Source organism: Catharus ustulatus, chromosome 15 (assembly GCF_009819885.2).
Source record: "Catharus ustulatus isolate bCatUst1 chromosome 15, bCatUst1.pri.v2, whole genome shotgun sequence".
NCBI classification, from domain to species: Eukaryota; Metazoa; Chordata; class Aves; order Passeriformes; family Turdidae; genus Catharus; species Catharus ustulatus.
The window spans coordinates 6,412,376-6,424,635 of NC_046235.1; positions in this window are offsets into that span (position 1 = coordinate 6,412,376).

The following is a 12,260-nucleotide window of genomic DNA, read 5'->3' on the forward strand; positions in this document are numbered from 1 at the left end:
TGCCCCAGAGCCATCGCGCTGGCTCCCGAGCCCTGCAGGTGGCAATCTTGTGCTGTCCGGGAGAAGCAATTCCAGCCGCTCCCAACTGCGGCTGCCAGCCTGTGGGTTAAGGGCGAGAGAGAGGGGATGGCAGCAGATGAAAGGAGAACATTTTTTTTCACTTCTTTTCTTCAGCTTTTAAGTCTTGCATCCCTCAGTATTTCTTCACAACTCCTTAATCCCCAGGATTTAGTGCAGCAATTAGCTGGCGAGGAGGGGAGGCAGCAGCAGTGCGGCAGCCGGAGCAGCGCTGCTGGCAAAACACAGGGAGGCAAAGCTGCAGCAGGGATGCTCTCCGTGCTTCTACCTCAGCACCCAAACCCTTCTTCCTGGAGCTTTTCAGGGCTCGAGAAGGATCACTAAAGGAGTCTTAACTTTGTTTTCGCTTGTGCAGCATGACCCCGATGTTCACTAAATTCACAACTTCCTTTAAATTATGTCAAACAGAAATTGTTCCATGGAAGGATGGCTGAGAAGGATGTGGCCCATTCCAGTTCTAGAGTTTGATGATTACTCATCTTTCAACCTTTATCAGCAGGACCTAGAAGAGGGAAGGTCTGAAATTTAGAATACACTTTTGAAAATGTAGTAATTTCCTGGATGAAGATGAGAAAAAGAAAAAAGCCCTCAGTGACCAGTTTCAAGAGAAACAGCACTAACCTGACATTTTAATACAGTATTTGCAAGTAGTTTGCTGCCTATATTCTTTTATAATAAAATACACTTTACTGTGTTTTATATATTACTGAAATTATGTAAGTGATTCTTTCTCTCTCGTATATATATATCTATATAGATACAGCTATGTATAGCTATATAGATATATATCTCTATCTATCTATCTATCTATCTATCTATCTATCTATCTATCTATCTATCTATCTATCTATCTATCTTTCCATCTGTCTATCTCTATATATATCAGGGTTACACAAGGATTAAATCTTGGCAGCTATGAATGGATCTAATATGTCCCTGACTCTAAAACTTCATATCCATGGATAGTCTTTTTTTTTCTCAATCTCTTTTTGGGGGATGAGGAGGCTGGACAGACCCCCAAAATCTGTCTTAGATACAGCTTTGCAAAATACTTAGTTGATGTTGCATATTTCAGCAGAACACTCAATACACCAGGGAAATTTGAGAGAGAAAACTTGTGACTGGGAACTGCAAAGCAGTAACTATTCAGTTCAGTGCAGGAAATCCATTTATGTGGCTGTAGGAAAGTAAGTGAATTCAGAGCTCAGAATAAGGGATAGTAGTCCTGATAGTAGTCCTATCATGCAGCAAAATATCATCATCCTTGCTCTCATATTAGTATATAACTTAAAGAATTTTAATAGATGAGGGGCGTAAGCATGTGCCTGACTTAATTTTGAGGTAATATGGGGATGCACTTTTGGAATGAAATGAGCTGAATGAAATAATCTGGCTACTTGCACCCTTGATCTTTAGTTGATCTAGACATGCAAAGGGAATCTCACAGTATGAATCTACAGTGATTTAAGCCAATTGTAATTTTGTATGGTTACAGGTCCACTTTCATTGCAGTGCATCTGGCCCTAAGGTGAACTGGCTTAACTGGTCTAGACCAGGTTTGCTTTTTCTCGTGATTGATTAGCTTTTAGTGCTCGGATCCTAGAGCTGTTTGTTTCCAAGTCACCTCTCTTGAGAAGGGAGAGTGGAGTGGTTTTGTTGAATGGGCTGTTATGACAATACACCTTAGGCTTTCCTCTCATGCATCAGAGCAATACAATGATAACCTGTGGTCACTTTCTTCTAAACCTACAGATAATTCCTTGAATAAGAGTACGGAAAGGAGTGATGCAATAACAAAGATCTGCAGTGTAGTGAACTCCAGAGAGGCTGGTGCACTGGGAAGAAGGAAAGAAAGCTGCATGATGCAGTATTTTTATTGTTTAGCATTTCCCTCTGGCTGACGTTATTCATTCCTGTGTTGTTTTTTTTTTTTCTCCTCGACTAGCCACAGATTCAGATCTAACCCTAGTCTGGCCTTTCGTGAAAGTTAAATGGCAGCTCTCCACATGAAGAGAAATCAGACCTGCTTTTAAAGCTCCATGGGAGATGGAGGCAATAGACTTTTCTTACCCTAAAGCGGACAGAAGTGCTGCTGACTAAAAGCTTTTTTGGAAGCTATGCAATGAATTATCCCAATGCACAGCTCAATTGAAAGGAAAAAGATCTAACAAGCCTGAGTAGGTAATTTTTCATTAAGGTGTTAGCAAAGCTTGACATTCTTAATCTTGTTCTTCTTCTGCAACAGAAATCTGCTTCTAGCATAAACTGTGTTCTAGAGGAAGACTCAACAGGAAAGTCCAAACAAACTTGTTCAAGAAACTTGTTTTTCTAAAAGATCTCTTCAATCACTCTGTGTGGATTTGGTTTTCCCTTTGTAGGAAATGAGCAAAAGAAATGATTGAGAAGTGGTCAGGCCTTACTTTGTGTGCTACGGCAGGCAGTTTGTTCTATGCTGAACAACTTAAAGCTGAAGCAGTTCTTCTTAATAGCTGTTCTTTACTAAATAGGTTTTCTTTTTTTTTCTTCCTTAGGAAATGTTTCTGTCTCTTTTAAAAATATACTCCCTATAGAAATGCTTTCACCAGAATATATGGATGACTTCTTTCTGTCAGTTCATATCTTTGAATGATGAAAACAGAATTCTACCTTGTTACTGAATAAACACAGAGAAAAGTGTACTTTTTAGTGTGTGGATTAGTACTACCTTTATCATTCTGGGGCTGAAATGTCTTGCAAAACACAAATGGAACAGTCTTCACACAGATCTCTGAGAAGGAAATGCTGTTACACCTTTTAGACTGTAAACTACAGTGCCCTTTGGTGTTTGTAGTCCAAGTGCATACATGCCCAGCATTGAAATGGTATTTTATACTTCTCCCACAGTCATACAAAGAATTACACTAAATCTGACTAAAAGAAAATTATAGTCTGGATCTAACAAAGGGCAATGAACTAAGGAAATTGTCCGTGAACTGGAAATTAAAATTTCAGGTCTGAGACCAGTATGAAACTAGTTAACCTCTGTAATTCACAGTGCTTTGCCTTGTTGGAGAGATGATATGGCACTTTCTTTTCTGACAAAAGAGAAGTTTCTGTGTTTGTGTACTGGAGGGTGATTTCCTGTGTCTGAATGCTGGTGCAGCACTGCTGAAGGCAGACAAGATTTTGCTGTAGTACAGATCACTGCTTTCAGATGCAGGCTTTGATTTTTGCTTATTGCAAGCCAGTAAATGAAACTGCCAACACTGCAGGAAAGAAAGGAGTCAAGGTTCAAACAGAAACATGCAAACCTTACTGGCCTGGGGAGATCGGGATCTGCACTCAGCCCTTCAGCTTTTAAATAAATAAATCCAGAGCTGTGAGTGACAGAATCCAGTACCCTTTTTGCTGTACTCATCCTCTCATAGAGAAGAGTTGATTATAACTCCTCTCACCATTGAAAACATGAGTCCTTCTGTGGCCACAGAAGTGGATTGGGATTGAAAGGGTAGTGGGGCTTTGGGCTGTTCTGTGGAAGGTCAGAGAGCAGAGCTGGCAGCTGCTGGGGTTGTCAGTGTGGCTATTGAGGGAGCTGGAAGAGGATGTATGCAAAACTCTCCTTGCTTCTGTTTGAAGTACCTTTAAAACTTAAGCTGCTATGAAAAAATATCATGGAGGCATCTTTTTTCCCCCACTTAATGCTACTTGGTACATTTGTGTGCTTAAACCATAACTTAATGCAATTATATATCAGCCTTTTCTTTGTAAAATGTATAGGTTTAAAAAATGTTTCTTTGTGATATGGCAGTTTCTTTGAGCATGGCAGTTCTCAGGACAATGTATCTGTCTTTTCGCAGGAAGAAAAAAAAAGTTATGTAATCTGGTAAGTGTTGGAATGTAGCTATAATGACCAGTTAATGAGAACTATTGTGGCTCCTTTCTATGCATCTATTAGTTCTTATGAAATACTTTCCAAGGGTCTGGGCACTTTAGGTCACAAATATAAAATGAGGGTACAGGGGTTTTTTAAATCATTATTGGGAAAATGGTTATTTTAATAAAAACTTCTGTCTGATTTTTGAGAGATGGTGTAAAGAAAAGGACTTTTAATGAGTCTTTTTATGTATTTAAATTTCTTCAACCTATTCTGATTTTTATCTTCAGAGACTGCTCTGTCTTAGCTGAACTCTTAGAACAATTTGCCTTTGCTTTTTTGATAGTTTCTAAATGCTTCAACCATTCCTACTTAGACTGTCAAGTTATATGTTGTGTTTTCCCTGAATTCTAGCAGTCTGTATTTTCTGGGATGTGTGGCTGCTCTTGGGCTTGGTCTGTTTGATGGAAGTGATTAACATGTTGCCGCATGCACCGTGTTTACCAGAATTACAGTAATTTCATGATTACAAGCTGCACCATTTTGACTAAAATTTTGGTCCGAACCCAAAGTGTGGTTTATAAACTGGTGCGGCTTATATATGGACAAAGAACGAAAAGTTGCTGTTTTAGTTTGGAGGACAGGTGTCTGCTGAGAAAGGCAGGAGTTTCTCTTTGAAATGGAGAATGTAAACCCCCTCCCTCCAAGTTATTATGATTTTGAAATCAAGGGGTTTTCAGGCAAAAAATACGGGAATTAGGAATAACAGTTGTTTACTAGGGAAATTAAAATAGAAATACAGTACTACAAAGAAACAAACTCCAAACCCTGACAAAGTCAGAGTACAACCTGACACCCGTCAGGCAGGGTGTTGGCAGCAGTCCCATTAAATGGTGGCTGCATCCTCCTGCAGTGACAGATGTGGCTCAGTTGGAGCAGTGCTCCTGTACAAGGTGCAGTTTCCCTCCGGAGCTCCAGTGGGGATGTGGAGAAATCCGGTTTTCCTCTGGAGTCCAGTGGAGAAAGGGGCTCCTTTAGTGTCCCAAAACCTCTGTTTTTATCTTGGTAAGAAATGTTGGGCTCTTCCCCCTGGCTGGAGCAACTCCCAATGGGATGCAGTAATTTTATCAGTCCCACAGTGGGACTCAATGGCCATTAGCAGAAAATGACTGGCTGGAGGAAGGATGGGTTGTGAAAAGATAAAGAACAATGCCCTGCCTGGTTTCAATGGATGGCCCATTAGCAGAATATCTGCCGTTGAGATAAGGATCACTGCCCCCACCCTCAACAGATGGTGATAGAATGGATACCTTTTATCACACTCTGTATTGTAATGTGTGGCTTATAATCAGGTGCGGCTTATGTATGGACAAAGAATGAAAAGTTGCTGACACCCAGAAGTGCGACTTATAATTGTGAAATTACTGTACTTCAAGAGTTCACATTGACAGGCATTATCAAAACACCAGCTACATGGAATTGGTCTGTGTAGTGAAATCCAAGGGGTCTGCCATGCCCAACCAGTGCCCAGGAAACTTCTTTTGGTCTTTGTCTTTGTAGGTTTCGAAATGCAGCTGATAGTGCTCTGCCAGGTTAGGGGAAAATGGGGGAATTGCTGGAGCAGGATGTGCTCATACCATATCTCCTTTAATTACATCCCTCTGTCTCCACACCATAGTCCATGATGCTCAAGCTGTTTATGAACACTGTCCCACACCAGGACAGATTTGGTACATGTGCTGCTTCCCAGGGGGAAAGTGTTACTGGATCACAAAACATTATGTGATTGACTGCACAAACTAAACACTAATGATAAGTGAAGTTACTCTTACCTTGAAAGTGTTGGACAACTTTTTTTTCTCCTGAAGAAAGATATAGATAACTGAAGGAGCAAGTTAAGGTTTTATTTTTCAACTAAATTAAGAGAGGCTAAGTATAGTGATTTCAGGCTCCAGTAATTAATTGCTTATGGATAAAGGAGGAAAGAGTGTCAGCTCTTCTCTTGGATCAACATAGGATCAGTCTGGTCAATCACTGAGAGTCTCTGGAGGAGACAGCAAATGACAGCAAACTGATACTTCACTCGGTCTTTAATACTGAGTAACAGCTTTTCCCAATTCCTCTCTTCTTAGAATGTGATGACAGATAAAGCAATAGCTTAAATTATTAAAAAAAATTCTTTAAAAATTTATCTCTGACAACATTGTTGATAAGGCATCAGGGACAAGTTGTCCTATAAATGAACTGTATAAGAAACTGGTACTCTGAGGAAGTTTATACCTCTGACAACTGACCTCTGGATGCATTCCAGGGTAACCTAAAAAGATGAACTGTATTCCCTCTATAAATAGGGAAGATGGACGTGTGAAGACATGTCCTCTCATTCTCTTAGTACGAAGAATGTTGTGGCAATTGATAAATCAAATTATCAGTTTCAGAGCTACCACACTAATTATGAACCCCAAATAATTCATATGTTTAGAGTATGTTGATCTGTTTTGAGACTGAGCTAAGGGGAAGGTGATACTTCTCCACTTCTTATTGCCTGAGCATGCCATAGTGATCTTTTCAGAAGTACTACACCAAGTATTAGTGCTTTTCCACCACACAAATATAAGTAGGGTTTTGTTGTGATTTAAAAATTATTATTACAGCATAGAAAGCGGTTTTGTTTAATGTTAATAGAAATTTATTCTCATTGTCTCTAACAAGAGGTAGGTGGGGAAGGCAGGGAGTAAAAATTGGAACAGAGAAGGTAGCCAGTTTTGAAGAAACTAAAAAGTAGTAATGGAATTAAGACTAGAGGAAAAACTAAAAATAGTTTGAGAAATATCAGTCTGTGAGTTTTTGGTTTAATTGATTCAGCATTTGGAAGCTCCATGATTTTGGGATGGGGAACTAATTCTTTCTACTTTCTTCCATAATTTAAATAGAATTTCCATCTTTTCAAGATAAAATCTCTCGCTGCAATTCTGAGTATCAAATAAAAGAAGTTCATTGAAAACATGAGGAGTGAAAGACATTATGGGTGTTTTTTTTCCTTCTTCAATCAAAGGTATTTGAGTTTCAAGGTATTTAGGTTTCATCTAATTTTCTGCCAGAAAATTCCTAACCAGCATTGTTGCAAACCAGGAATAGGATTAACAAATGGCTTATTCTTGGCCTTGTGCTTGTTCATTGTTCTTGGGGACAGGAATCCTTCACCTCATACATTGAGGCACATATATATTGATTTTTAAAAAAGCTCAAAACCAGCACAAGGGGAATAATCTTTGCTATCCAAATTCTGTTCATAACTACTAGATCTCTAAGAATGTCTATTTATATGATGCATATATTGGAGTTTCTATTTTTTTTGGTTTTTTTTCTTTAATATAAGTGATACCCTTCTGTTGGGTGTGTGTATAGTCATATAGTAGCCTGTCTGAGGAACTTTGGGACATACTGTAAAATTTTATTCCCATAAATGCTTTTGAAGTTGGAGTCTTTGAAGGACCTCTAAAAGAAAAAAATCCAACAGTTATATGAGTTGTATTTGGGACTGGGGAGAGAGGGAGAAGTATGTTCATAATCATCTGGTTTATAATGGTCTAGAAGAATTATTGTCATCTTGAACTGAGTTATTTTAAGTGATGTGGGAATTATTTCTTTAACACATAGAGTATTTGTAAGAAGCTGATAAGAGAAAATGTTGCAACTCTCATATAGTATTGTGATCAAATTCTAAATTAGTAATTTGAGTGACTTGCATTAAAATTAAATGTGACAACCAGTTCAGTTAAAAGTAGGCAGAAATTTAGAGGTGTGACTTCTTGCTTTCTACTGATACACTTGATCTTGTTTGAAAATCTTACCATACTGAAGAGATGAATGATGCTGAAAGTTCTAGGAAGCATCAAAGATGTGTGATTTGGTAAAGTTTATGCAATGTTATTTTTAGGAAGAAAGTACTCTCTATCCCTTTTCCCTGAAATTAAACTGGAAAAAGAAGCCTTTGCTGTGCACGGGAACAATGGTAGATCATAAAGAACAATGGCCTCCTTGTTTGTAGCAAGAAAACCTGTCTGTTTTGCATCCTATTTCTGGTGACTGTTTAAGCAACTAAGTGTGTTAAAGCTATTTTTGTTTTGTTTTCTTGCCTTAGTCGTTTCTTAACTCATCTCGTATTGTTCAATTTGATGTTTTTGTTTCACTTTGCTATTTTATGAAGTCAGGATTTTCTTCAAGACCAAGCACCTTTTTTAGGTCTTTTAGCTAATGAAGAACTGGGTGGAACTGCAAATTTTGGATGTTATGCTTATTTCCTCTAATGTGAGCTGTAATTGGAATGATTGAGGTTGATAGATCAGTTAATGGCCAAATAAATATATATTTCCTTTAAAATGTCAGGAGCAAGAATGGCTCTTTATCCTTCTGAGAGATTAAAAGCTTCCGTAATGGCACTGTAGCTTGTATTTATTTATTTAAAATGTGGCTTTTCTCACTTTACTGGGGAAGAAAAAAAACCCAGAGTGGAAGAATCAATTCAAAAACATTGCTTTTTACCATCCTTAATTAAATTATTTTAGATTAACTGGTGGTTCACATTTTGAATCATGTTAATTTCTATGATGTGGAAATGACATTTGCAATTTAGCTGCTCGTTGATTGACTGTTGCCAAAACAAGCTTTCCTTTTCCTGTCAGAAGAGGGTCTAGTAAAAAGTTAAATTAAATGAATTATGAACATTGTTGAATGGAGGTAAATCTGCTTTCAGGAGGCAAGGAAAACAAAAGGGAAAGACACCTCTTTCCTTGTCCCATTAATCATGATTGAAAATGCCATTGTAAATGGTCAGGGTTTATATGTTGTGATATTCTGGAAAAACCAAACTCAGGTAGACCTCTGGAAAACTCACTTTAACTGTTTACTAAATATCACACTTTAAAATATTATTCTATACCTGCTTTCCCTATTCCTCAGATGTACAGGTAATCTGGGATTCTAGTAACTCTCTGTTGGGTGTCATAGGTGAGAAGTTGTGATTTCACCTTTCAAATAAGCTTTTAAATAAGGAGAGAATGCTGGTTACTGTGTCATTCTGGGATTTTACACAGTAATCTGATGGCCTGACTTGATGGTTTTGGATGTTATGTACAGAATGACTTTGTCCTGACTGGGTTTGCAGTAAATGACTGAATGTTTTTCACTCTGGTTTCATAAAGCATTGTATATTTGTAACCTGGTTGTAGAAATACCTCCATAGCAAGCACACAGGTTGATCTGTGTTTTCATTAGCATATCAAGGATCTGCCATTGTGCACAGATATTAATTGTGCACCAGAAAATAAATAGGCTCTTGTAATCATACATCCATTTAATCTACAGGTATTGTTCCAGAAATGGAGTTCGGGTCTTGATTCAGCAAGAGTTTAATTTTGTGTAAGTGTTCAAAGCAGGAAACTTGTGGCATCCAAACCAACTCTTATGACTATGGTGCTTGTGTGACTGTGGTGTTACTGAAGATCTTAATTTCTGAGTTCTTTGGGCAGCAATTTTCAAAGATGTTGGTGGGAGTATCCCGCTCTGTGATACTACATCAGTAGCAATGTTACAGATTCTCCATGGGCTCAGAGTCAGAGCAGAGATTTCTTTGCCCAATGCCTCTGAGCTGATGATAGCCAGAGATTGTTATGGTGTTGAAGAGAAAAGGGAATGAAAGTGCTAATTTCCTCCTGCAGATAGTCCATGTTAGAGGGGGACTTAATTAAAGCATCATTACTTTAATGAAATTCTCATATAAAATGCAGGACATTTGATGTAATTTATCTAAATTAATTACTCTCTGCTACTAAAATAAGTTGTATGAAAAATTATTTGTTCTGCCTATTCATCCGTTCTTTATCAGACCTTTTCCTACTCTGATGCAACATAAGGAGCAGAAGCAGCCTTTTTCATGGTGCTGAGTGGATTAATTTGCATTGATCCCAGGCTAATAGATGAGTTATTTCACCCAAGACAGCACTCAGTAGTTTTAATAACATAGTATTTTTCTGTGCCTAAATTAACTACCATTTTACAAGTAAGCAAAATACAAAATTAAATATTTTTAATTATTATTTTCAGTTGCTTGTTTGTTATTTTTTATGTTTGAAAAAAGTTTAGTTTTAAAATAATTTTAAAAACCATAAACCAGCCGATTTCATGTGTGCATACTAACACAAATCCCAGGTAGGATTTTGTGCTCATGGTACAAATAAGAAAACTCCTAACATCTTTTGAATTATAAATTGTGTTTGCACTTCAAATTTATCTGTAAAAGTCAGATGCATCAGATAAAGAGCTTCTCCATCCCATTAGAATAAATGAAGACAAATGCCTCAGAAGCAAGGTGAATCAGCATTAAAAATACTGAAGTATTGCCCTGTGGGACACAAAGTGTGAATCCTGAGTAGGAGTTATGTCTTAAACTTTATTGCCCATAATCCTGTTGTTTTAAAATGTTAGGGATGTGTTGTTAGGATACTACTGGGAGCCAAGAAAGCAGCCTTGTTCTCAGGCTGCTTAAGGACAAGAAACAATACCAATGATGAAACATCTGCTGGAGATGTGAGAGTTATTTTCATAAAAGCATGTTTTCAAGAGGTGTTACCTTCCTTGCACCAATCACATTGTGTCTTGTCTCACTCCACGAACTGTTCTATATAAGTGTGGTGTTTCTTTAAATAACGGGCCTTTTTATTCTCCATTGCACAAAGGAACTTTTTTGCTGTATTCTTTTAGCCTCTGGCATAGCCCAAAATGCAATAGGGATGATCAACAATAATGAGCAAAAGCTGAATAACTTGTTTCTGATCTGGCTTAAATGTTGAACTTTCTTCACGGCAACAGTGGAATACTGCATCATGGTGTCTTCATGGGTTGGGGTAGAGCCATATCCAAATTTTCTTGATGTGGATTTGGGTTTGGTGTCCATTTAGGGGCTTCTTTAGTGCTGAATCTGCTACTCCAGAGCCAGGGTAACAGAGGCAATACTTAGAATCTGAGACTCTGAAGTCCTCAGGTTGTTGGGAGGAGGATCCTGGGTTGGGCAGAGCAGTCACTTTGACCTTGGCTCAGTATGTTGCTTTTGCTGCCATCTGAGTGCTTGGGCCAGGTTCTGTGGGACTGCAGGGCTGTACGTCCAGAGTGTCTGGGTCCAGAGCTGGGATCAGTTCTCTCCATGGTCCCTTTGTGGTTCTCCCATGAAGATACAGATAATGACATATGGTTGCTGAGCTGTAACGGTGTGTAATATTAAAATCAGATTGTCCTTACAGAAACAGGCATGGGTTTTCAGTGCTGTTGCCTGTTGAAAGCTTGCTCACAAACTGAAGACTGGCAGACTGTATTGTGAATGCTCTTTTTCTTGTCTGAGCAGATAAATCTTCATTTTCTTAGTGGGAAATTCCTAAACAGTTTTTTAAAAGGATGACTCACTTTGATATGTACTAGGAGCAGCTGTTGTGCTGGTTCTTAGCTCTCAGCTGGTACCTAAAACTGGCACAGTGTCTGCAGCACAAGGTTGATCACAAACCTCTGTTCAGGGCTCTGTCACACAGAGCAGGGCTGCACAGAGGGAAAGTGGCTTCTCACCAGCCATCTCATCTGGGTGGGGGGCTGTCATGGCAGAACTGTTGAAGCATAGATGCAGACTCATTTATAGCTACTGTCCAAGAACCTTGAGCTGTGTCTTGCCATACATACAACTTCACAAGGCAAGAAACAGGGAGAGGGCTCAGAATGATTTTTAAATAGCTGAGACTTAGCCATTAAAACTATCTTCATTTAAAAAACAACTAATGGAAGTATTTCTAACGTTACTTTCTGAGCCATTCTAATACTTCTGTGTAGTTATAAACTTAGTTGTCACCCTGGATATTTTTCCCAGCATTTTCACTTTATCTGGGAAACTTTAAGCCAACTTATTTGTTCTAGCTTTTGAGCTTTGAATATTGGAGCTCTTCTTATCAGAATGTTCTGTTATTACTCAGACTATATGAGCCTTACAAACTTTGTTTTGCTCAGGTTTCATGAAGTCTTGATTCAGAAAAGAAAAAAATGAATTTTTCTCAGTGTATGCTCAGAATACACAAAGGCATTTTCCTAGGAACAGATCCTGTCTGCTGAGGAAGGTTTTGTGGAATATGTCCATTCAGCCTGGTGGCTAGTATGTTGAGTTGTGGGTGGGCAAAACAGTGGAAACAGAATAGTCTTTGGGGGTCTTTTGAATGAATGCACAAGTGCTGTAAAGGAAACTTTTGTTTCTTGTGTATTCTGGATAGTGTCTGTATAGCCTATAGCTAAACCC